Genomic DNA, 24,930 nt, shown 5'->3' on the forward strand with positions numbered 1-24,930 from the left:
AATTCTTATCCCAAGTTCTAACATTACAGATTCGTTTTTCTTATTCCTGCACTTTACATAAATGAAATGATGCAGTGTGTGCTATTTGATATTTGCCTCTTTCTGTTTCTCAAATTTATCCATATGTTCTTATTGCTATAGTTTATAGTGTGAAAATATCAAAATTTACTTATTCATTCTGTTTGTTATGTTCCTTTGGGTAAACTATATTTTGAATATGTGAATAATAAATGTTATTATCCTACCTAATAAAAAAGAGTAATATGCAAATTGACCATACAACCCCTACACCCACAAGTCATACCCACCAGCCAATCATGAGCAAATATGCCAATAAACCCAACCAAGGTGGCTGTGACCATGGAGGGAGGCTTGGGTTTCCCTGGCAATGGAGGAAGCCAAGCTTTCTGCCTGCCTTTGCTGGCCCAGGCCTCCACTCAATGCTACAAAGTTTCAATGATAGAAGATAAAAAAAATCCCAACAAAAATGATGGCAGCCAGGAGAGAGCAGGAGGCTAGAGTTGCTCCCAAAGATGGAGGAAGCTAAGTTTTACATCTGCCCTGGCTGGCCCAGGCCTCCACTTTAGGCTACAAAGTTTCAATTATAGAAGATAAATAAATCTCAGATATCAGGGTCTCTGCTTGGGTCACCGGGGGCCATGGCTGGCCTGCAAATCACCACAGGCCCCTCACCTGGGCCACCTCATGCTCCAAGGGACCCCCCACCCTGATCTGGGACACCCTTCAGGGAAAACCAGCTGGCCCCCACCCAGGCACCAGGCCTTGATCCTATCTAATAAAAGAGTAATATACAGATTGACCATCACTCTAACACACAAGATGGCTGCCCCCATGTGGTCAAAGATCCTGCCCCCATATGGACACAAGATAGTCACCACAAGATGGCAGTAGGGGAGGGCAGTTGGGAGAGACCAGGCCTGCAAGGGAGGGAAGTTGGGGGCGATCAAGCCTGCAGGGAGAGCAGTTAGGTGTGACCAGGGCCTGCAGGGAAGGACAGTTGTGGGGGATCAGGCCTTCAGGGGAGGGAAGTTAAGGGAAAACAGGTTGTCAGAGAGCAGTTAGGTATCAATTAGGCAGGCAGAGGAGTGGTTATGGGGTGATCAGGCTGGCAGTCAGAAGTGGTAAGGGGCAATCAAGAAGGTAGGCAGGTAAGCAGTTGAGAGCCAGTAGTCCTGGATTGTGAGAGGGATGTCCGACTGCCCATTTAGTCAGACTGTCGGACATCCCTCAAGGGGTCCCAGATTGGAGAGGGTGCAGGCTGGGCTCAGGGACACCCCCACCTATGCACAAATTTATTGTATCGGTCTTCTAATATATATGCACATTTAATATATGATTTTTGTCCAGTCTCTTCCCATACCCCCACACAAACACTCCTTTCCCCCTGAGAATTATCAATCCCCTCACATTCTATGCCCCTGTTTCTATTATATTCACCAGTTTATTCTGTTCCTCAGTTTTTAATTCACTTGACTTTTTGATTCACTTGTTGATAGATATATATTTGTTGTTCATAATTTTTATCTTTACTTTTTTCTTATTTTTCCTTTTTTTAAAGAACACCTTTTAGCATTTCATATAATACTAGTTTTGTGGTAATGTACCCCTTTAGCTTTTCCTGATCTGTGAAGCTTTTTATCTGCCCTTCAAATCTGAGTGTTAACTTTGCTGGGTAGAGTAATCTTGGGGAGCCAACCTTGGTAAGTAATGCTGCAATAAATGCAGGGGTGCCTATATTCTTTTGAATTAGTGTATTAGTTGGAATTAAGTGGTATTTCTTAGTTATATTTTCCATTCCCATGATTATAAATACGGAGCACATTTTCACATGTTTATAAGCTATTTTGATGATGTTGTTGTTTTTTTATATTAAGTATCTCTCCAATAATGTGGACTCATCTGCATGTCTTAAATTTAAGAAACTTTAACTCTAGTTTCCTTACTTGTCTGAGCTATAATCTTTTCATATCTAGCCTGCTGCAGGCTGTACAGGACTAATCTTTGCCAAAATATCCTATGTGGGAAAGACAACAAAGTCTTAGTTTAATAACTTTTGGTTATATTTAACTAGTGTCCCTGTGCACAAAATTAGTGCACAGTGTTGGGGGGTGTCCCTCAGCTTGGGCTTGCATCCTCTCCAATCTGGGACCTCTGTGGGATCGGGCCTAAACCTGCAGTTGGACAAACCCCTCGCAATGTGGTACTACTGGCTCCTAACCACTCACCTGCCTGCCTTCTTGATCTCCCCTTACCACTCTTCCTGCTGGCCTGCTTGCACCCAACTGCACCCCCTACCAGCCTGATCACACTCAACTTACCTTCCCTCCTTGCCTGATCACCCATAACCCCTTCTGCCTTGGCCCCACCGCCATGGCTTTGTCCAAAAGGACATCTGGAAGGTCTCATGGTGTAATTATCATATTACCCTTTTATTAATATAGATAGGATATGACATACTGCCATAACTATAACATATGTACCAGTATTACTCTATGAGTATACATACTTCATGTATTTTCTTTCTCTTCCTCAGCCTTTTCCTTCTCCTTCTTCTCCTCTTCAGCTTCTCCTTCAAAAGGGAGTTCATCCTTAGCCTCCTTGGTTTTTGCAGCCTCAATGGTCTCCTCCTGGACGTATTAAGAAGGGAAGGAGTGAGCGACATCAAGCAGGAGCTAGTCTGTAAACCACCGTAGGCAGATCACCAGAGACCTGGGAACTCTGGGAGTAGCCACTGGCTATGTTTCCCACGCTGGTGAAACTGATCCAGGTCTCCTCACCTTCCAAGAGTTTCCTGTAAGCTGCAATGTCAATGTCCAAAACTTTCAATATATTGAGGATGTCCTGGTATCCTTTTAAATACCCCGCCATTTCACTCTTTGTGGTTCTCAACTCATTTTCTAATTTGTTGATGGTGTCCTGCATAGCACTAACATCAGAGTTCTGCTTATCCTCCAGCTCTCGCAGCTTCTTTCTCAGAACTTCCTTCATGCCCTAGCTTGCTTCCATCTCCAGGGACTTGGCCTTGAGCAGGTGGCAGCTCTCAGACACCTCATCCTTGGCAGCATGCACCATGTAGGTGTTCTTGGCAGCGCTCTCTGACAGCATGGTGAAGTGGCTCTTGTACCATTCTTTGGCATTCTGCATGTTCTTGGCAGCCAGCTTTTTCTAGTGGGTGTGGATGTCATTGAGCACTGCAGAGAGGTTGGACTTGGAGAACACATCCATCTCCATGGAGATCTGAGCATACTGGACCTGCACCTTCTTCAGAAGGCGATTTTGTATCAGGCATTCAATGCACTTTTCCAGCTCACTGCTGGCAAAAGCCACCTCATCTGCACCTTTGCTCACCTCCATCAGCCAGCCCTCTGCATCCTCATGGTTCAGCACCTCTTTCTGGTAGCTTACCTTCAGGCTGTTCCCAGCCACTTTGGAGCCCCAATGCCTCCTAACTGCCCACTTCCCTCTCCTCTCCAGGGACAGGGTGCTGTGGAGCTGGGCATAGGCATCGAATTTTCATTAAAATGCTTAGCCCTGGCCTGCTCCACAGGTGTCCTCAGGCGGCCCGGGGCAGACAGTGATCCCGGAGACCCTGGTCACCCCCGCCTACAGACCAGCAGGCAACTTCAGGCACTGTCTATGCCACCTGCTTGGTCCTGATCACTGCCTGGACCCCGTGGACAGCGTCACAAGCAGCCTGCTGGAACTGCCTAGTAGTCCCAATCACCCCCTTGACCTGAGGGCAGCATCAAGCCTGTCCATGCTGCCTGCCCAGTCCTAATTGCCCCTTGGACCCCGCAAGCAGTGTTAGGCCAGGTCCCGATCAAAGCCTGCAGAGCCTGCCTGGACACTATTGATACCTGGACCTTGTGGGTGACATCAGGCCCTGCCCACCAGGCCTGCGTGGTCCATGGTAGCCTGCTCTGCCTGCATATACAAATTTACCCACCATCTTAGTTGGGTTCATTTACATATCACTCCTGATTGGCTTTGGGTGCAGGGAAGGTATGGTCAGTTAGCATCTTTCTCTTTTATTAGTGTAGATATCACCCACTTACTGTTTTATATTTTCTCTGTAAACCAAAAAGTTACTCTTTTTCTTTTTTTTTTCTGTATTTTTCATACTGTTACCATGTATTTAATTAAATATTTAACTATTATTAACTATTCATAATTTCTTGCTTAAAACGTGTGCTTCTGGCCCAGTTGGCATGGCAGTGGTTGAGAGTCAACTTGTGATCCAGGAGGTCATAAATCAATTCCTGATCAGGGCACATACCTGGGTTGTAGAGAGTGCAGGAGGCAGTCAATCAATGATTCTCTCTCATAATAGATGTTTCTACATCTTTCTCTTTCTTCCTTCCTCTTTCAAATCAACAAAAATACATATATTTTAAAATGTGCTTCTCTCAAATGTTACAGTCTGTTAAGCCTTTCTCTGATCTTCCCTTTTCAGTTACAAAAGATTTGCAGCATTTTTAAAACATTGTGCTTTGTTTAAACTTTTAAATAACCTAATCGTTATTATAAGTTGTGCTAAGTCAACTAAATAGCTTCAAGATTAGAGATGGCTGTGGTGTGATATAAATGCTTTTCTCTGAGAACTATTGGTTTAGATATTTGTAAATAAGTAAATGATAATTTAAAGTTTTTATATGACAAAGATTCAACATTTATCAACATTTGAATAATTTATAATTAATAGTATTTATAATTTATTGAAACCATTAAGTTTTCATGCCATGGTAAATGTTTAAGAAGGGCAGTCTTGTTCTGAAGTTATTCATTAAAAATTAGAAAATACAATGTAGACACAGAATAATTGGGTAAAACAACAGGGTTCTAATTTAAAAGCAGTGCGTATATTTGTAAAATTATACTCATGCTCAAATATGTAATTTATTATCATTATTCTAGTTCTCAAAAATATACCAGGTTATATCAGAGAATTGTTTATTCTCATGTAATCTCTACACTGAATCCCAGGAGATTATCTAAATAATTTTTAGTTTATACAATTTACTTCCTTTTCCACTTAGTTGTTTCCTCTAAAGAGTACTTTGATTATTTTTCTAATATAAAGTTTTTGCATTTTATAAAATATCTAACAAACTTGTTTTTTAATTGGAAAAATGTCTAGAAAGCCATAAGATATGTGTATTTTTTTATTGTACAGTTGCTAGTTCAAAAGCACAAATGAACTCAAATTTGCTTAGATATTTTTTAAAGATGAATAAATAGCATTCCTTATCTATGTAGCTACAATTTTATTGCCATTTCATCATATCCCATTCTTTACTATTTCATTGTATTAGTGACCATGTATAAAGGTTATTATGGTAAATAAATCTAATGAAAACTATGTAATGAACTCTGTAAATTGTCTGGGAAATCTTTTTCTCAATATGTAGTACAATATATAGGTTTATAGGAGTGGGGTTTCTTATGAGACCCTTTTACCCATCAAATCTATCACCGAATTTTAGTGTTTTCTCTTTCTCGAGGATGAGAAAAACTAGATTTATTTTCTAGGTTCCAAGTTGTTGGGTAAAATACTGAGCTTTAAAAAGTCAAAATATTTTATGGTGGTTTATGTTTGGTTTTTTTTAAAATATATTTTATTGTTTTTTTATAGAGAGGAAGGGAGAGAGATAGAGAGCTAGAAACGTCGATGAGAGAGAGACATCGACAAGCTGCCTCTTGCACACTCCCTACCAGGGATGTGCCTGCAACCAATGTACATGCCCTTGACCGGAATCGAACCTGGGACCCTTCAGTCCGCAGACTGACGCTCTACCGCTGAGCCAAACCCGTTTCGGCATGGTGGTTTATGTTATGCTTCCTCCTTTTGCTTGGCTGAAATAGCATGTAGCTTGCTGTATTGAGTTCTGAAAAGTCCCACTAAGAGAACTGTAGTACGGTAGCTCAAGGTGCTGAGGTAAATATATCCTTCTTTTGGAATTAAATATAATTTCTTGAGAAAAACTTTTGCTTTGCTATAGGACATTGGTAGACATTGATTATTAAACTTGGGATAACAAATAACCAGGATCCTTGATTTTAATTTTATTAACTGGATCTTTTATAACCCACATAAATCATAATTTTCAGTGATTACAGCAATGCTCATTCTTAAAGAATTTGTATATTTGATATGAGACCTGAATAGTTATGTAAACTCAAGTAAATTTCATGAGCAAGTTCTTCATATTTCTAACCATTTCTCCCTCAATTAATGCTTATATCTCATGGGATGATTGCTATGATCAGTTAGCAAAGGGAAAGAATCACATATTAGCCTCTATTTTCTTAGTGGTATAAAGCAATTAAAATTTGTTATCTTACAGCTCTGGTGTTAAAAGCACCAATTGGTTATTACTGGCCTAGAAATCAAGGTGTTCAGCAGGGCTGCCTTCCTTCTGGAGGAACTAGGCAAGAATGTGTTTCTTTGCCTTTTCCAGACCCATCTTCAAAGCCAGAAGAACTGCATAGTGTCTTCAAATCTCTCTGACCTCCTGGCCTCACTTTTTCTCTTAAAAGGACTGTTATTATTACATTGAGCCAATTTAGGCAATCTAAGGTAATTTATTCACTTCAAGGTCAGCTGATTAGACAACATAATTCTATCTTCCACTTTAAGCCTCCCTTGCCATATAACATAATAAAATATTCCAAAGTTCCAGACATTAGCATGTGGATATCTTTGGTGGCCATTATTTTGCCCAACATAGATGGATTTGCCCAATCTTCTGGTACCAGTCAGAAGTAGATTTTCAAAGTAATATAGTCACTTTCAGGTATGGTCCTTAAATATAATGGTAAAGAGTATCCTCACAGTAAGAATTTAAAGCAATATATTTTGTTGTCACTTAGTATAAATATATAAAGGGCCAGATAGATCTATAGTATATATTTTGGACAGTGGTTAATAATTTTGCCAGATGGTCATGAATTTAAATATTATAAGATTAAAGAATTAGTAACAAATTAATCAGAAGAAGAGATGTAGATGAATCTTTCAAAATTGAAAGAGAATAATAATTTTTGTATCTAGATTTAATAATAATGTATTGTATCTATAAAAAATATGCCATCAATAATTATGCAATTTTATTTTTACAAACAAAATATATGAAATAATAGCACACAAAGCATCAGGTAGTGAAAAAAATGGTCATTCTAGAGAGACAGAAAGTTCTGTCTACTGCTCCATCCTACAACATAGAGGAAATATCATGGCCAACACACAGGTAGAGCTTTCAGGATTTCCTAAATTGTGAAGACAGAGCTGGGAGCCCAAGATATCCAATGAACAAAGAACTTGTAAGACTTAGCAAAAACAAGAGAATTACCCAGAGTTTTACCTGGAGATCTGTAGAGAGTCCCATTTAAATATTCAGTTGAGTACTAATAAAGGAATACATATGACAAATAATCAAGGGTAGGAAAAATATCAAACCCTGAAAAGACCAGATAAAACAGTGTCTGATCCAATATAATCAACCAGATATCAGTTACAAGAATAGTTTTCTCACTGCAAAAATAATTATTTCAGCATTGCTAGTCTCCACTGTACATAGGATGGGTGGGGCATTTAGCAGTGCATTAAACCAATCAGCCTAGTTGAGAAGTACAGTAATCCATGTTGTTGAGTTCATGAATTAATTCTCCCCTCTCTGTTGCCATGGTCACTTTGCATGAAAAATGCCTTTACCTAATAGCCAGGAGGAAAACCTCATAAACCAGTGCACATTGGTTAAACTAATAGAATTGTCTTGTCTAAATAGAGAAAAAGGAATAATTTAACCATAAAACCTTAGAATAAATGTAGCTTTCATCCCATCAAAAAAGTTTAAAGTCTAGACCAAGAGCATCAACATGTTTCCAGGTACCTGATTATTTCTTTATGGAAAAATATCTGGTAGTACAGGATGAACTTTTTTTTTTTTTTCAGGATGAACTTTTTAAAGATTTCAAAAATAATGAAATTAAATCTCAACTATTTTTGAACATGCGGTATTGCTATAATTACAGCTTTAAAAAATAATAATCAATTGCCTTCACATCTAAACCTTAAATACACCTACTAGAAGATATAATAGAAAAAGTCCTTTTACAATAATGTCTAAATCTAAGACTGACAAGGAAAATATAATCCTTTAGTAAATAACATTAAGACAGTCTCAAAAGTAGATTTAACTAGTGAAAAAATACTATATATTAATGACTTCAGTATCATAAAAATATCAGTTCTCTAAATTATAAGATAAAAATATAAGACAATCCAAATTGAATACCAAACAAATCTTTTTTGTTTTAATTTTGTTCTCTATAAAAAATAATTGATTCTAAAGTACACATGAAAAAATAACAGGAAGAAGAGCTAATAGTCCCCTGAAGGTGGGAAGGGGCGGGAGGCAACATCAGTAGAAGGAATGTAATCTTATGAAGCATTAAAGTCTACTACACAGCTTTTATATTCAAGCAGCCTTTCAGCATTTAAAGACATATAGAGATCAAGAAAGCAAGCTACAGTGGACTAAGAAAAACCTAGAATTAGACCTAAATGAGTATAAAATTTAGTCTATGATAACAATGTTAAACCAATGGTGGGGACTTGACCAATTACTATGTAAACGGTGAGCATCAAAGTAAATTAAATTAAAGAAACTGAAGAAAAAAAAAACAAAAAACAAAAACACTATTTGGAGAATAAAAAATAAAATTGGATCAATATCCCAGACCACCACTTGCTTTAAAAGGCAAACATTTCTTCAACAATAAAGAATTTAAAAAATAAAAAAATAAAAGGAATTAAAAAAAATGGTGGCCCAAAAAGAATATACTAGATATATTGACTTTTAACCAAGGAACATAGAAATCAAATTATGAATATAAATCTAGGAACAATAAATGAAAGATTCATAAAGTTCACTTTGTGAAATCAAAACACTCTGTTTGAAAACATAAAATCATAATCAAACTCAACAGACAAACATCAAGTTGCAAAATGTTGGAGGAGTAAGTGGAAGCTACACAGACACTTTCCCAGGACCAAACTGGAATTACAACTAAAACATAGAAAAATTATCTCGAATAATCAACTGAAGACTAGCAGGAGAGAACTCTGTAAATCAAGGATGGAAAGTGAACATCTCATAGAGACTGGTAGGAAGTGCAGAGGCACAAAAAGCTGCCTGGGATCCACAGACAGAGCTGTGGAGGGATATTTCAGCTATGGACAGTTCTCACTGAGACCACGGGGGTCAACACTCAAGCTGGGATGGCCATCCCAGAGCACCAGAACGGAGAAAAGTGCCCAGAAAACATCTGACTGTGAAAAGAAGAAGTGTTGCTGTCTGGAGCCATCTCCCATTCCCATTTCGAGTTTGATGTCCAATTATTTAGCAGTAATATAAAACTTATTTGAATGCCACTTTCAAATTACATTAGATAATCTATCAATCCATTTTTTCCTTGGAGAATTTTCAGCTATAGTCATCCCCCTTAGAGAAATAATCATAATATTTACTTGCTAAGTCTTCTGCACCAATATACAGTACTTATTGAATATACTTTTTCTACTCTTATTGGAAGGTCTACTCAATGGATCTCAGGTCTTCCTCTTCCTTTGGTCTACTTCCTTGTTTTAGTGGAGTAAAACCTCTTGGAGTTTCCTGAGAAATAGTGTATTTGAGTCTTTGATTGAAAATAAATGTCTTTATTATTTAATTTTAATTTATAGTTTGGCTTGTACAAAATTTTAAAGTGAAGCATAAAAAGCCAATTGGAATCTCTGTGACTATTAGCAGGATTTGTTGATTGGTGGTCCTCACTATGAAGTAAGTAAGAATTGCTTCTTTCAATTTAAAGAACAGTTTTAATTCACATTTGTAGAAATTTTCTTTCGTGCTGTTTAAATTCTTTAGAAAAAAAACACGATAAAAGTCTTCAAATCTTCAATGAAGGAAAACGTGCAAGTATCAGAATATTTTTTAAGTACTTAGAAGAGAACTAATAGCAACCATTTTTTATAGATTGTTTCAATCCATTTTCATAATATATCCCTTCCCCATTTCAAGCTGTTTTTGTTGCCCTGATTTGGAAGCCAGCTAAAATATTCCCCAGAAGTCATTCTTAGCATGTATCACAATCAGCAGGAGGGCTGTTAAAACACTTTGCCTGGACACATTTTCAGAGTTTGTGATTCCTTGGTGGTGGCGGTGCCTGGAATTTGCCCGGTGATGTTGCTGGACCAAGAACTACTGTGACATAAATGGCTTGAAAATATTACATATTCTTTCATGGCAATATGTATAATCTATCTTTACACATAATTCTCATTACAATCAAATAAAATAGCAAATTTTGTCAATCTTATGTAATCACAGTTAGAGATCATTAGCTGTATTTTTAGGGATCTTCAGAAGAAGTTTGACCAATTGTCTCTCACAGTACCCAGATTAGGAGTAACTTTATCATGGAAAAAGGGGTTTAGCAGTGTGATTACAACTATGAGCTCTAGAACCAGGGATCTAGAATTCCTTGTCTCTGGGCTCAAGGTAAGTAAGCCCCAATTGCTTAACTTCTATCATCTCTATCATCTCCTTTGGAAACATCAATACAACTTATTTTTTTATCTTATTACATAAATTTCATCAGATAATAGCTGAAAACTATTGATTGAGAGCTTGGCCCATAGTAAGCTCCAAATGTATTGTGTGTGTACCAAGAGCCTTATCATCTCCAATGAACTGCTGCTATGACTAATAAGAGGACCTGGGATTCAGGGGCTGATTCACCTCTAATGCAAACCTTCAGCAAGTGTAATATCTGTCTTTGAGCAAATATGACTACCATGATCCTCTGGCTTCTGGGACACAAGAAATAACATCTTTTGTCCCTGTGTCAGAAACTTGTGTCTTCTGTCAGCAGTAATGAATGTGTGACAACTAAATATTTAGCTTGTAAATAGAGTAAAACATAAAATGTTCCCATACTTTTAACAGTTTCTTTCTTTTTAAAATTTAATGTTTTTAGTATATTATATATATATATATATATATATATATATATATATATATATATATATATATATATATATATCACTATATAATAAAATTGATTTTTTTACAGAAAGGAAGGGAGAGGAATAGAGAGTTAGAAACATCAATCAATCAGCTGCCTTCTGCACACCTCCTACTGGGGATGTGCCTGCAATCCAGGTACATTGCTTAACCAGAATTGAACCTAGGACCTTTCAGTCTACAAGCCAATGTTCTATCCACTGAGGAAAACTGGTTAAAGCAACAGTTTATTTTTCTTCCTTTCTCTCTCTCTTTTTTTCTCTCTCTATTTCTTTCTTTCTTTCTTATCCTCATTTGAGGACATTTTTTTCCGTTTATTTTATTTTATTATTTTCTTATATTTTGTTTTGTTTTATTTTATTTTATTTTATTTTATTTTATTTTATTTTATTTTATTTTATTTTATTTTATTTTATTTTATTTTATTTTATTTTATTTTATTTTATTTTTTAGAGAGATAGTGGAGTGGGAAAATGAAAGAAGCATCAATTTGAGAGAGGCACATTGATTGGTTGTCTCCAGCATACATGCTTACTGAGGATTGAGCCTGCAATCAAGATACATGCTCTAGGTCGACCTAACCCTTGGGCTGAGGGCCAATGCTCCAACCACTGAGAAAAACCTTCCAGGGCTTAAAAGGTTCTTTGAATGCTGGTTATCTTTTAGTTGTACCATAAAGTTAAATAGACTTAAAAAAAAATAAACCTCTATATGCCCTGGCGGATGTGTCTCAGTTTGTTGGATGTCATCCCATGGACCCAAAATGTGCTTGTTCAATTCACAGCCAAGGCAAGTGACTAGGTTGCAGGCTTGATTTCAGTGGGGGCATGCAGGAGGCAGCCATTGGATTTTTCTTTCTTGAATCAATGTCTTTCTCTCTCCTTCTCTCTTAAATCAATAAAGAATAATAATGATTAAATAAATAAACCTCTATAATATGAAATTACAAACCACAAGTTACTTTTTATATATACACATATATGTTTTTACATCCTTTAAATCCTAGATAAGATTCTATAAATATTTACCAAGTTTAATTTTTTAAAATATATTTTTATTTTTTACAGAGAGGAAGAGAGAGGGATAGAGAGCTAGAAACATTGATGAGAGAGAGAGAGAAACATCGACCAGCTGCCTCCTGCCCACCCCCTACTGGGGATGTGCCTGCATCCAATGTACATTCCCTTGACCTGAATCGAACCTGGGATCTTTCAGTATGCAGACCGATGCTCTATCCACTGAGCCAAACTGGTTTCTGCCCAAGTTTAATTTTTTAAAGATTTTTTTGTACTTGTGTGACTAAAATAAGGGCTATTTGTACATATGGTTTTGAGGTTAATATTCTGAAAATGGAGGTTACCAATGCAATTCAATCTGATTTCTTTTAAACTTCAATATCTGTAAAACCAAGGTTCTTACTATTTCACAAACGTCTTCCTTTGCAAAGGAATGAACCCATTGCAGACTAATTTGGTTTAAATAATATATTATTTTTAAAATGAGTGCTGCTTTACTTGTGGATAATTTTCTTGTTATAATACTAGTGTATTTTTTTTCCATAGGTGTTTAGGAATACATTATTCCAATAATTTATAAAATGCAAAATTTATGAATCTCAAATAAAGCTGGTTTCAACATGGTGGGTTTTATGTTCAGTCTCAAGAGGGTAAAATTAAAGCAGTTAAGTTTAATGTTTGACAAACTATTTTAAGTAGCTAACCTTTTACTATGGGGGGTCAAATTAAAATCTCTTTTAGTCTATTACCCCTTATTTCAAAAAGCTTACATTTACCTCAAGTTTTTGTTATATTCTCTACTAGTATCATTTGGAAGGTCAGAATCTGACCCAGACTTAGGTGTCAAATTGGTAAATTGTCTTCACATTGTCCTTTGCAAATTAACAAAGCTTTTAGCATCTCTGTTGTAAATCAAATATTTCATCATTTCCCCACATTTCACAGTAAATCTTGAGACTCAAGTCAAAAGCATAGTTTTTATTCCTTTCTTCATTATATTTTTAAAAATTTAACTTAATTTTATTGATTGCTTATTATAGAGAAATACTTAGTCCTTAACTTTAGTATATTAAAAATTAATGGAGCTGAGGACAATAGCATTGATTAGCCACTAATGTGTACATAACATAATGGCCACCAAAGTGATTTTTTCTTGTGTAAATTCTTTTTTTTATTTCTTTATTGATTAAGTGTAAATTCTTGGCTTTAGAATAATTCTCAGCCAAGGGTGTGAAACCATGGATACAAATGAATTTGTATCTGATGTTCAAAACTTTCTCTTTTTGAAGCATCAAAATTCATAGTTGAAAGTAGTGAGGCAAAACTTCATGCTGGTCAAAAGAGTAGAAACTAATGCAGTAGCATTAGGGATCCAGAAATATTGACAGCATTTTTATGAGCATTTGTGAGCACAAAATTAACTTTATGCATTTGTCTAATAGTGTGTTAGTGTGATTTCAAGCACTGAAAAATGTTGCCAATGGTTAGGTGGTAAGAGTTCTTTACCCACAAAAGTAGGGCCTACTGAAAGTAAAGAAGACTGAAAAAGGCTAACTGTTGGATCTCAAAGGGAGGGTGGGGATAAAAGGGAAAGATCAACCAAAGGACTTGTGTGCATATATATGAGCCTAACCAGTGGTCAAGGACAATAGGGGGGTGGAGACATGAGTGGGGAGCGGAGGGGGATTGGAATGGGTGGTTGAGGGCAAATATGTGATACCTTAATCAATAAAGAATTTTTTTAAAAAAAGAAGGCTAAGAAATGGCCTGATTCTAATGTAATTGCCAAGGTTTGGAAATAAATACATATTGCTCTGAATGGAGGAGGCATATTCTGTGGTGAGTGGGATGTACAATGGAGCAACTATATAGAGTCCAAACCCTCTACAGAACCCAGCTGTTTCCAGAAGATATAGTGTGGGACCTAACAGAGGCCTGGTGAGTGAGACCTTTGGGCTTGACAAGAACAGGATTCTTGACAAGGACCAGAGGCTTCCTCTTTTCCAAAGCCTCTGGGGAAATGATAAGGAAAAGAGAAGCAAAATTGACAATGGCTTGTTGTAAAAATATATGAGATTATTCCTAATAACTGGGGATATCCCATAAATGTGAGAATTGTAAGAGAATATAAGATATTTTCAAATCCATACACATACACGAATATGCACCTCACATATAATCATGTTTGTACATTAGTTAAATAGTACTGCCTATATGATATAAATAGCAATACTGTTTCTGTGAGTCAAGCATGGTTCGAAGCCTAGTTTTCTCAGGTATTGCTTAGCCTCACCATTGCGGATATTTAGTACTGCCATTACCCTAGACTAGTGGTTGGCAAACTGAGGCTCAAAGCTACTTGCAGCTCTTTGGCCCCTTGAGTGTGGCTCTTCCACAAAATACCACTGCCTGGGCAAGTCTGTTTTGAAGAAGTGGTGTTAGAAGAAGTTTAAGTTTAAAAAATTTGGCTCTCAAGCCGAAACCGGTTTGGCTCAGCGGTAGAGCGTCAGTGTGTGGACTGAAAGGTCCCGGGTTTGATTCCGGTTAAGGGCATGTACATTGGTCGTGGGCACATCCCTGGTAGGGGGTGTGCAAGAGGCAGCTGATCGATGTTTCTCTCTCATCGACGTTTCTAGCTCTCTATCACTCTCCCTTCCTCTCTGTAAGAAAAATCAATAAAATATATTTTAAAAATTTGGCTCTCAAAAGAAATTTCAATTGTTGTACTGTTGATATTTGGCTCTGTTGACTAATGAGTTTGCTGACCACTGCCCTAGACACATAAAATAATTGCCTTTGTTTAATTCAAGTCGCCAATCCTCTAGATTTGATATGGATAAAGGATTAAAAGAAACTCAAGTTCATGGCAGAGTTTCCATTGGATAAAAGGGATTACTGTGGTCCATGGATGTGGCAGTCCTGCAGTCCTATGATTGCTAGCTGGAGCCTGGAATGTACTGATGTCATACCCATGTCATGGAACACTGCTGAAGCCATAGTGATGACTTGCATCGTAACTGTCCTTTTGGTGTCCTAGGTCAGAACAGTGATTTATTGAGGGGGAAAGTCTCTCAAGTGACTTGTTATAAACTGTAGTTTGTTTATATTAATTGTGCTTGTTGTAATTTAATTCTTTATCATCATCATCTGACATTCTGAGAGTAGAGTTTGGGGGAGAAAAAGTGCCTGATTTGAGTGACTCTTTACATAGTTGAACCATGAAGCATAAAGAAAAGAAAAAACATCTAGAAAGTGAGTATTTCATCAAAATAGCAAGGATTTGAAGAGGTATGTGTTAAGCACATCCTTGGGGAATAGGATAACCAGGTACTATTATTTTCTAAAGAGAGAGAATCCTAGTTGTAATGAGAGGGAGGGAGGGAGGGAGAGAGAAAGAGAGAGAGAGAGAGAGAGAGAGAGAGAGAGAGAGAGAGAGAGAGAGAGAGAGAGAGAGAGAGAGAGATGGGGAGAGAGTGATAGAGGGATAGGAAGGACTGAAAAGGAGGAGAGATGAAGGCAGGGACAGGGAGTAGGAGAGAGATGGAAATCCAGAAAGAGATAGGAGGGGGAGGGTGGAGGAGGAGGAGAAGAAAGAAGATAAAGAAGAAGAGGGGAGGGAAGGGGAAAAAACTTTGAACACTTAAAACTGGTTGTATAGGGATTACAGTATAATTTCAGAAAGAATTTATTTAACCATGGGTAAAGTTGTATTGTTTGAAGATGTAAATGTTGAACTACTATTTGAAATGTAAGAAAAAAATGGGGCGTGCATGCACACACACACACACACACACACACACCACCTTTTAATAATGATGGTTTAATTAAAGAGATATTTTGGCTCTTTCTAGAAAAATGGAAAACTAAAATAGCTTGGTTACTATGGAGATTGAAAGAAAACAAGTAACCACTATGCTGAGTGGTGGGAGGAAGATGGAATGGAGCCAACCCCAAAGTTCCAATGGTAGCTCACATTCCTAAAGAAGACTGATATTCCTTTTAAAATATATATATTTCATTAATTTTTTTACTGAGAGGAAGGGAGAGGAATAGAAAGTTAGAAACGTCAATGAAAGAGAAACATTCATCAGCTGCCTCCTGCACACTCCCCACTGGTTATGTGCCTGCAACCAAGGTACATGCCCTTGACCTGAATCAAACCTGGGACCCTTGAGTCCGCAGGTGGATGCTCTATCCACTGAGCCAAATCAGTTAGGGCAAGGACTGATATTTCTAACTTGTTTGTTATTTCTGCAAACTCCAATGAGTCTTTGGAAAAGGCTGTATTCATTTCACTTTCAAAAATCAATAGTGCATATTATATATGTTATTGAACATAAACTAGGAGACATGGAAAATACAATCAAACCTATGGTGGAATGGGCTTATGTTTCCATCCCACTTCCACCAGGCTTTCCCCGCTTCTCCTTCTCACTCACATATACATACATACAGAACACGACACATATGTAGAACATAAATAATCCAGAGAAAAAAGAGATATTAACCTGACATAATTGCCCACTAATTATGTACCAGGTCCCTCCCCTTTTTTTTGCCTTTCAAAAACACGTATCTCTACTTTATTAGAGTAGATTAGTCTTCAGTGACTAATAAACAAATGGATCTCTTTCTTGCTTATATGACAAATTAACATATATATGCAGGCCACTAGAGCTGATGTAAACTTTGTTATCATTAACATGGCAGCTTTAAAAAAAACCCCAAGATATCAACATCCCTGTAAATTAGAAAAAAGAAGAGCAGGGTGGAAGGGGCTTATGTTTCCATCCCGCCTCCACCAGGCTTTCCCTGCTTCTCCTTCTCACTCACTCCACCTTCTCTCGGGCCATGGTAACACTGTTATAGTCTTCCACAGGCTTCCAAATTTTCCATGCTCGATTTTGTCTGTACCATAGGAATTTCCCTGACTCTTAGCACACTAGATGAGTATCCATGTTTTCAATTTTTATGTAAGCAGAAAGGCACAAAATATGCTTTGTGTCTGGTTTCTTTTTCTCATCATTATATTTGTATCATTTATTCATGTTGCATGTGACTTTAGTTTGTTCATTCTATGTATACCATGGCATGAATATAATTTCTTTATTGATCATACTTCTCTGAGCATTTGGTTGCTTTCTGTCCTAATTACTTGAGAAAGTGATGTTCTGGGCATTATATTAAATGTGTTTTCAATAAGGACATTTTTATTTGGTGAATTTTTAACAGACTGCTAGTGCTTAGCTTGCATATTCTATCGTAGCCCCTTTCAGAACTCAGTTTTTCAACATTTGCTTTCTAAGGCAATCTCATGTTACTGCACACCTAATATGCACACATATCTCCCTGCCATCTTTTTCAAAGCACAGGTATTTTTTCTCTAATACACCTGATTTTCACATCCTCATGTTCTTAAATTATTTTCTCACATTATACAAATACACTAATTCCACTATCTTTAAGTGGAATATTCTCAGTAATAACATTCCATATCTGAACTATGTTGTATGTAACACACACACACAAATCTATCAGTATAGGAAAAGCAATGTACACACATAAATATGTGCTTAAATTACACACAGAAACACAGCATACATATCATCCACAGTCACACAAAATTTATCCCATATTCAGATTTCCAAACAACAAATTAGTCACACATTATTTAATCTGAACACAATTTTAACCAATAAATTATAAATTTAAACACCAAACACATTACATTTCCTATAGCATACTGCTAAACTGTGAATAATATATTTACCAGAAACATTGTAAGAGATGAATATTCTTGAAACAGTTAAATAATTAGCATTAACTATTGTTAACAATGAAACAAGAACAGTGACATGAGAACAATGAATAGTTAATTTATTAAAAAATATATATTTTTACATATCTTTATATACCTCAATAAGGATATCAATATAAATAGATAATGTTTCATGAAACTTGCACCACATATTCCATAAAGGTACAATATTTTCATGAGAAAATTGAGTTGATATCCACATTTAATTTCATGCATATTGTTTTTCAGGCATACTTCTAAGTATATGATAATCCATACACATCAACAGATATATTCCAGTGACATCCACAAAACACAGTTTTAATAGGTATATATTGATATCTAGGGTTTAGAATAAATTAAATTTTAAATGAGAAATCCATTTTAATTTGTATAAGAACCATTATCATGTGTGTTAATAATGCCCGGCATGTAATGTTCACTCAACATGTAGTTTTTCAATTAACACAGAAACCCAGAATGCCTCATCTCCATGTGCTTTTTTATTCCACTGCCCAGGACCCAGCAACATTCAACAGGATGCACCTCAGCCACAATCATTTATGGAGGTCCCAGGCTGTACTCAGACATCAGGAGAAAATACATCCACCTCTGAATATTTTTCCTGTGTCACTTCATCATCCTATCTTCCCCATCATGAAAAGTATGGTAAGAAATATACAAAGGCGGTATTTGAGCTTGGTCAAGAGATGCAGCTCAGCTTCTCAGCCCAGTCTCTACTGATTTCACTTTCCCATCAGAAACAGGAAAGGGATTCACGGCAGACAGACTAGTACTAAGGATTCTGCAGAGGGACAGGTAGGGAGTGTGCCTTCAAGTACAGGGCAAGATCGCTCAGCACACATTTCCAACATAACAGCACAAGGACAGCTGTGGCTGAGGTAGTGGACAGTGCTGATATGTGTTGGCAAATTTCCTTAGAACCTGCCCCTTAGGTGAACACACACTGATATCCTCTTCACACACTCACACATCTGTGCTCCTTCATACAAGGTAACTCCCCATTTCTCCTTTTAACTTTTTTCAGTCAAATACACAGGCCTTCATTCTACATCTGTCTTCCCATTCTCTAGTAGTATAACATAGGTACACTCTTACCTTGATTCCTTCACACTCACCTAATTACACACTAAATCTATAGGTATTTGTAAGCAATCAGACAGATAATTTGTTTTAAATCCCTCCTTCTAGGCCAAACAGTTGAAAACTCATATGCCTTAAAGGAAATGAACGTTGATCTATTATATTTCTAATCCATAAGCCACTTCAGCCACCATGTCTTTCATCATTCCCTTTTACTCATGGGATATATATCCCAGAACACAATACAACTCCACACAAACATACATACAATGCTATATCCTCAAAATAATACCACAAAAATTGCTCAAAAAAAGCATACCACACATGTTGTTACACCATGTAAACATCACGAGTGAGGCATACCACACACAGAATTCTGAAATATCACACATAGACATTCTTTTACTCTACATGGTCCCATATGGCATGGCCATCTTAGCTCCCATGGCCCTCCAACACACATTATAATTTTATATTTGAAACTTTATTTTCTAGGATCCCATCAATTAAAACAAAATGTCCCCGATCTTGAGGAATGTAATAGGCCTGTGTCACAGTCAGCATGGACACGGAAGATCATGGATTGGACCATAGGAGGTTTGTATGGTAATACCAGTTAGTGGTGCATGTAATTTCCATTCTTGTTTCATTGTATGAATGTAATCTCATGATGAGAACTGCCTTCAAGGGAAATTGATAACTCTGCTGTAATTGTATGTCCAGGTAGAAAGGAGATAACAGTCTCTGTTCCATTTAAAAATAATATTTTTTGGAAACCCACTCATCCATGACATATATTGACACAATGAATATTTCTGTGCATTTTATATTTTCATGGTAACCATTTTATACTTTCCATGAAGAGATGGCTGTGTGTGTTCACTGAACATGCCGCATTGAACTCTTACTGTTTATTTATCTGACAGATGAATACACAGATAACAACCATGGTACATATCTGTGTTATTTTTATTTAATTGCTCAGCAAAGTTAAATTTAAGAGAAGATACTTTGCAGAACAGATACAAGGCAGTGGCCCTGACTCAAGGCCTGAAAGCATGAAAGGCCTCTTATTTAGACAATGTATTCTCCATCACTTCTAAAGACAGGCTAACTGGGGCTGGGAAGGAAGGATGAAGAGTACACAAAGTTGGTGGGGATGTAGACAGAACCCAGAGTTGAACTGAGTGGTTCTGCCCATTAGTCAACACATGGATGCTCAGTGCAAAAACTGAAACACTTCTGCATCATCTTCAATGTGATCAGCAGAGGAAGTAATGTATTCCAAGGGAAAACACTGAAAAGGACTAGAGCATGTGCAAGGAGATCAGAGGGGAACAGTGTTCTATTTGAGGAAATAATAGGAGAGGACTTAAATGGATGAGAGTTTTATCAGAGAAAAATCTAAGAGTGTGTTTCTATGAGTCAGTCAAGGGCTTGTTATGTTACAGTGAACCTGTGAAGCACTAATAACTTAAAACAGGCCAAAAGTGATAGGATCCTCAAGAACTTAACTTGAGCAAGAGTACAGACATGTGAAATTAAATACAGCTTCACATGCGTATGCCTTCATAGCCAATATTTTCATTCACAGGCATCCCTATCAGACAGACCCATTTGCACTAATTCTCCCCATCATTCATTTTTTTATAGTCTTCCACAGGCTTCCAAATTTTCCATGCTCCATTTTGTCTGTACCATAGAAATTTCCCTGACTCTCATCACACTAAATGAGTATCTATGTTTTTAATTTTTATGTAAGCAGAAGACCACAATATATGCTTTGTTTCTGGTTGCTTTTTCTCATCATTATATTTGTATCATTTATTCATGTTGCATGTGACTTTAGGTTGTTCATTCTATGTATACCATAGCATGAATATAATTTCTTTATTTATCATACTTTTCTGAGCATTTGGTTGCTTCCAGTTTGAATTACTTGAAAAGGTTATGATCTGGGCATTGTATTACATGTACTTTCAATGAGGATATTTCTTTTTGGTGAATTTTTAACAGTTAGACTGCTAGTGCTTAGCTTGCATATTCTATCTTAGCCCCTTTCAGAACTCAATTTTTTACCATTTGCTCTCTGAAGTGATCTCATGTTACTGCACACCTAATTTGCACTCTTCTCTGCACTCTCTGCAGTCTTTTCAAAGACCAGGATTCTTTCCCTTACACAACTTGGTTTTCATATCCTCACATTCTTTAATTATTTTCTCACTTTTGCAAGAACACTAATTCTATTAGCTTCAAAGGGTATATTTTTAGTAATAACATTCCATATCCAAACAACATAGTATGTAAAATACACACACAAATCTATGAGTATAGGAAAAGCAGGGTACACACATAAATGTGTGCTTACCTAACACACAGATACAAAGTATACATACTATCCACAGTCACACAAAACATATTCCATATTCAGATTTAAAGACAAAGCAGTCACACTTTAGTTAATCTTAACCCAGTTTTAACCAACAAGTTATAAAATTAAACACCAAACACATTACATTCACTGTACCATACTTCTAAAATGTGAATATTTGCCAGAAACATGCATAAGAGATGATGATATCTTTATGGGTTATATAATGAGAATTGAGCTTAATTGACAACTAGTGGAGAGTTGCACAAAATTCATGGATGGTGGGAGTATTCCTCAGCCTGGTATTCACCATCTCCAATCTGGGACCCCTCAAAGGATGTCCTTCTGCCTGTTTACAGGGATGGGGCCTAAACTGGCAGTCGAACATCCCTCTCATGCTCTGGGAATTTCACTCTACATGATCCCATATGGCATGGCCATCTTACTTCCCACAGCCCTCCAATACACATTCTTGTTTTCTAATGTTTGAAACTTTCGTTTCTAGGATTCCGACAATTACAACATAATTTCCCCTATCTTGGAAAACATAATATGCCTGTATCCCAGTCTGTACGAAAACGGAAGATCATGGAGGGGCACATAGGAGGTTTGTATGGTGATACCAGTTAGTTTTGCATGTAATTTTCATTCTTTTTCCATTGTGTGAATGTAATCTCATGGTGAGAACTACCTTCAAGGGAAATAATGACTCTATTTTAATTGTATGTCCAGGTAGAAAGGAGAAAGCATTCTCTGTTCCATAAAAAAAAGAAAAGAAAAAAAAGAAAAAAAAATTGGAAATCCACTCATCCATGACATATATTAATACAATGCATATTTCTGTGCATTTTATATTTTTATGGGACCCATTTTACAATTTCCATGAAGAGAGGACTGTGTGTGTTCACTGAACAAGTCACATAGCAGATTATTATTGTTTGTTCAATGGACAGATAAATACACAGAAAACAAGCACGGTCCACATCTGCATTATTGTTACTTAATTGCTCAGCAAAGTTGAATGTAAGAGAAGATACTTTGCAGAACAGTCACAAGGCAGTGGCCCTGACTCAAGTCCTGAAAGCATGGGAGACCGCTTCTTCAGACAATGTATCCTCCATCTCTTCTAAAGACAGGCTAACTGGTGCTGGGAAGGAAGGGTGAACAGTACACAAAGTTGGTGGGGATGTAGAGAGAACCCAGAGTTGAACTGAGTGGTTCTGCCCATTAGTTAACACATGGCTGCTCAGTGCAAAAACTCAAATACTTCTGCATCATCTTCAATGTGATCAGCAGAGGAAGTAATGTATTCCAAAGGAAGACACTGAAAAGAACTAGAGCATGTGTAAGGAGATCAGAGGAGAACAGTGTTCTATTTGAGGAAATAATAAGAGGACTTAAATGGATGAGAGTTTTATCAGAGAAAAATCTAAGAGTGTGTTTCTATGAGTCATACAAGGGCATGTTGTGTTACAGTGAACCTGTGAAGCACTAATAACTTAAAACAAGCCAAAAGTGTAGTATCCTCAAGAATCTTGAGCAAGAGTACAGACATATGCAATTAAAAACCCCATCACATCCATATACCTTCAGAGCCAATGTTTACATTCACAGGCATCCCTATCAGACAGACCCATTTGCACTCATTCTCCCCATCATTCATTTCCTTATAGTCTTCCGCAGGCTTCCAAATTTTCCATGCTCCATTTTGTCTGTACCAGAGAAATTTCCCTGGCTCTTAGCACACTAGATGAGTATCCATGTTTTTAATTTTATGTAAGCAGAAGAGCACAATATATGCTTTGTGTCTGGTTTATTTCTCTCATCATTATCATTTATTCATGTTGCATGTGACTAGTTTGTTTATTCTATGTATACCATAAGATAGATAGATAGATAGATAGATAGATAGATAGATAGATAGATAGATTTTATTGATCATACTTTTCTGAGCATTCTGTTGCTTTAAGTTTGAATTAATGGAAAAGGTAATGTTCTGGGCATTGAATTACATGTACTTTCAATGAGGATATTTATTTTTGGTGAGTATTTAACAATTAGACTGCTAGTGATTAGCTTGCATATTCTATCTTAGCCCCTTTCAGAACTCAATTTTTTGCTTTCTAAGGCAATCTCATGTTACTGCACACCTAATTTGCACACTCTTCTCTGCACTCTCTGCCTTCTTTTCAAAGCCCAGGATTCTTTCACTTACAAAACTTGTTTTTCATATCCTCACATTATTTAATAATTTCCTCACGTTTTGCAAGGATACTAATTCCACTAGCTTCAAAGGGAATATTCTCAGTAATAACATTCCATATCCAAACAACATAGTATGTAAAACACATACACTAATCCATCAGTATAGAAAAAGCAATGTACACACAAAAATATGTGCTTACCTAAGACACAGATACCAAGTATACATACTGTCCACATAGAAAACTTACTCCATGTTCAGATTTGAAGACAAATCAGTCACACATTATTTAATCTTAACCCAATTTTAACCAACAAATTATGAACTTAAACACCAAACACATCACATTCACTGTACCATACTTCTAAAATGTGAATAAATTATTTACCAGAAACATGCATAAGAGATGATGGTAATCTTAAACAGTTATATAATGGCATTGAGTGTTATTAACAACTAGTGGTCTTTTGCATCAAATTTGTGCATGGCAGGGGTATCCCTCAGCCTGGTCTTCACCCTCTCCAATCTGGGACCCCTCAAAGGATGTCCAACTGCCAGTTTACAGGGATCGGGCCTAAACTGGCAGTCGAACACCCCTATCTCGCTCTGGGACTGTTGGCTCCTATCCACTCACCTACCTGCCTACCTGATTGCCCCTAACCACTCTGCTGCTGGCCTTCTGGCCTGCTTGTCCCTAACTGCGCCCCTGCTGGCCTACTCACTCCAAACTGCCACCCAATTATCCTGATTACTCACAACTGACTCCCACTGATGACCTGCAACCCCCCCCCATCTAGCCCCCATCTCTGGTCTGATCACCCCCAGTGGCCCCTCCACATGCCTGATTACCCAAAACTGCTGTCCCATCCTGGACTAATCAACCACAATTGCCCTCTTCTTTTGGCCTCTAACCACCTCTACCTTGGCCCTGCCAACATGGCTTTGTCCTGAAGAAAGTCAAGCACATCTCCTTAAAAGTCTTTCAGTCTAATTAACATGTTATCCTTTTATTAGTATAGATTAGGGGTGTCGAACACAATCAGAGAAGGGGCCAAAATCTAAAATCCAGCCTAAATCGCGGGCCGAATGGTTTACTGAACAGTCATAAACTGACAATGTCATAAACTGACAGCGGAGTGCAGTGATGACAGCACGGTGCGGGCCACATTGCAAGGCCTGGCGGGCTGGATTTGGCCCGCGGGCCTTGTGTTTGACACATGTGGTATAGATAGAGGCCTGGTGCACAGGTGGAGGCCTGCTGGTTCGCCCTGAAGAGTATCCATGATCAGGGTGGGGTTCCCTTGGGTCATGGGGTGGCATGGGCTAGGGGCCTG

The 24,930-nt window shown here is 37.3% G+C and overlaps 1 pseudogene across 1 annotated transcript; it reads right to left on the reverse strand.

Annotated features, from left to right (window-relative positions):
* Nucleotides 1-2,528: 2,528 nt before the first annotated feature.
* On the reverse strand, nucleotides 2,529-5,840 carry LOC311617388 (neurofilament light polypeptide-like; annotated as a pseudogene). The gene is made up of 2 exons: nucleotides 5,829-5,840; nucleotides 2,529-3,513 (listed from the first exon to the last, which is right to left on the reverse strand). The product of its transcript is annotated as a neurofilament light polypeptide-like (transcript).
* Between the last annotated feature and the right edge of the window lie 19,090 nt (nucleotides 5,841-24,930).

The sequence above is a fragment of the Pipistrellus hanaki genome (assembly GCF_964339955.1).
Source record: "Pipistrellus hanaki genome assembly, chromosome: 2".
Classification (NCBI taxonomy): domain Eukaryota; kingdom Metazoa; phylum Chordata; class Mammalia; order Chiroptera; family Vespertilionidae; genus Pipistrellus; species Pipistrellus hanaki.